This window comes from Sabethes cyaneus, chromosome 1 (assembly GCF_943734655.1).
Source record: "Sabethes cyaneus chromosome 1, idSabCyanKW18_F2, whole genome shotgun sequence".
In the NCBI taxonomy this organism is placed as follows: domain Eukaryota; kingdom Metazoa; phylum Arthropoda; class Insecta; order Diptera; family Culicidae; genus Sabethes; species Sabethes cyaneus.
This window is the reverse complement of record NC_071353.1, coordinates 77,725,915-77,728,737: the sequence shown is the minus strand read 5'-3', so window position 1 is coordinate 77,728,737 and position 2,823 is coordinate 77,725,915. Positions and strand designations below refer to the sequence as shown.

At 42.8% G+C, this 2,823-nt stretch overlaps 2 pseudogenes; one reads left to right on the top strand and one right to left on the bottom strand.

The window, feature by feature from the left end:
- The first annotated feature begins 600 nt into the window (after nt 1–600).
- On the top strand, nt 601–1,251 carry LOC128745861 (cytosolic Fe-S cluster assembly factor NUBP2 homolog; annotated as a pseudogene).
- Nucleotides 1,252–1,366: 115 nt separating this feature from the next.
- LOC128745860 (probable ATP-dependent RNA helicase DHX35) lies at nt 1,367–2,310 on the bottom strand (annotated as a pseudogene).
- Between the last annotated feature and the right edge of the window lie 513 nt (nt 2,311–2,823).

Here is a 2,823-nt window from a genome sequence, read left to right as displayed (position 1 = left end):
TTTGGCGTTTGGGGGTTCTAGAAGGCAACAATTTATTTTTTTTATGGTGTACTGAGACCCCTTCCTTTTCTAAGAGGGGGGCTCCCATACAAATGATACACAAATTTCCTCTAAACTCGAAAACTAATCAAGTAAATGGAGCCAAATTTGGCATTTGGGGTTTTTTTTCATGTGTGGACTCACCACTGCGACCAGGGATGATTCCTCCTCAGAATAAAAAAAGAGAAGAGAAAAATTCACACTTTACTCAGTCGCGATTTATGTTGCTCCGTTTTGTTTGAACTTTTCTCTTTTTTACTGATCGCGATTGCTCAGCAACCTGCTCATTGTTCTTCTCATCCAGCTTTCCACGAGCGATAATGGCGGATATTGAGCACAAGTGGGCACAATCTTTTGACATTCATTGGAGGAGCGTCGTGTTCGCCCTGACGGAGTTACTATGGAAACATCCATGATTGTTTGTTGTTCGAGTGTAACAATGTAAACATTGTTTAATTTTGCAGATCGCGTTAACCTTATCGGAATCCGGTTAAAAGGTGAGTCATTTGAATTGGCAAAATATAATCATGGTTTTTAATCAACACTTTCGTTTTGGTTGGCTTATTAGACATTGATCTGTGCGGTCCCAGCGTTCCATTCTTGCTAGGACTAGAGGATCACGATGTTCACCAATGCGAAGAAGGATGGGTACCAGTTTATACCAGTGCCGAAAAGAAACTGGCCGTTATGTCGATTGGTTTTCTATTGAAGAGCCGAACCGAAGCTGTTATTTGGCAAGGACCCAAGAAGACTGCAATGATCAAACAGTTTTTAGAGGACGTCGCTTGGGATGAGTTGGATTATCTCATTACCGATACTCCTCCGGGCACTTCGGACGAACACATCACCGTCATGGAAAACTTGAAGGGAGTAAACGCAGATTGTGACAACGCCTCAGGAAATGGCCTTGGAAGACGTCCGAAAGGAGGTAACTTTCTGTAAGAAACTGGGATACCGATCATTGGGATTGTAGAGAATATGAGCGGCTTTGTGTGTCCCAATTGTGCCGAATGTACGAATATATTCTCTTCGGGAGGTGGATTAGCGTTGGCAGAACTGGCAAAAGTGCCCCACTTGGAGACGTTACCGATCGATCCACGTGTTGGTGGATTGGGGTGTACGGGAAAGGCATGTGTGAATGAACTACCAGATTGTACCACGTCACAAGTGCTGAGAGATATTGTTAAGGTTTTAACAGTGGAAAAGCAATAAAACTTAAGCTTAATTTGAAATAAATGTTTACGTTCGAAACTTCCACGATCCAAACTGGTCATCAAATTAAAATACAAGAAATTATTTGGCTTTAAAACTCCAAGTATATTAAGGCTTAGAAAATATCTCTTATGACCGTAACTTTATGGTACTAGTGAGGTGCCAGTTCTGTGAGCCACTCTTGTTTAATAACGGTACCTTTATAAACAATTTGGTAATAAGCAAAAGTTCACAAAATACAACCCATTGTGGCTGTTCTACGGTATACAATGCCGAAAGTGGATGAATCGAAAGCTCTGTGTCACCTCGTACCGTTTTGTAAACCCCAGAATGATGCAAATAAGCAGCGTATGGAAAAAATCCCGACACAATGCAGCGGCATATAGTTTCCACATTGTCACCACAAGAAAGCAGTGGTATGTTTAATTCTCGTTCCAGCATGCTGCAAAGTTGTGTTTTGATTTCATGTGCGCGTTTCAAATTACGATAAATCAAAAAATTACGCTTCGCAATACGGGCTCGTATGGACGCCTGGCCGCTCACTGGTTTTGAGAAAACTGATTGAACTTGCAGCATGGCTATTATAATAAGAATTTCCTCTGAGCATCCCATCTCGCCGGCGTTGTACAGCATTTTAGCCAACATCGGATTTATAGGCATTTCTGCTAGGAAATAACCAACCGGGGACGTTAAGTTTCCATCGGAGTCGAGTGCATCCAGAGCGAACAAAGTCTCCAGTGAAGCCAGCAGATTCTTAGCCGGTGGTGGTGAAGGAAACGTGAACCGCAAGATGTTATCAATTCCCAATGCTTTTAGAAATAAAATCGTGCTGCAGAGATCGGTTCGGCGCATTTCCGGTGGAGTATAATCGGGTAGTTTGTCCCACTCTTCTTCGGTATAGAGACGGCAGACTTTTCCGCTGCGAATCCTTCCGGCTCGGCCTGCTCGCTGTTCCGCGGCTGCTTTGCTAGTCGGTACTATTACCAAACTGTTAGTGGTGCTCTCGGCTGAATACCAACGTGAAAGCTGCTCGGTGAACAATTTCGATTCTACAGTCATTCTTCTTGCATACATAGGTATATCCTTGAAGTGATGGTGGTACACCTACATACATACATACAAATAGTTGAGTGTGTTATTTACATCGGCAGAGTTTTATCAAAATCGGGATCAAACATTCGATCGTATCTCAAGTCATTGAAACGTTCAAGGAGTATCAGACTGTCAAACGGAAGGATTGTAGAGGAAACGTGGCACTAAAGACCCGAACAAAACCAGAGCAATAGTGTGCAAAACACAATGGCACGCTCTAGGGTACATGTGTAGACGCCAAGTAAGGAATGCACCGAACCGGAATGACAAACAATCCACGGCAGCCAAACTAGCGCAAGGTAGCTGCTCACAAATCGTTCTGTATTGCGATCAATAATCAAACCCATATCAAGGCCGACACCAGACATGCTGTGTGCATCAGTATTCTACCTTAATTCTTCTAGTCTTCCATCTTTTAGTTTTATCTGATTTTCAACGTAAATATCGTCGTATCGAACTACCCGTTTCTTTGGTAACAAA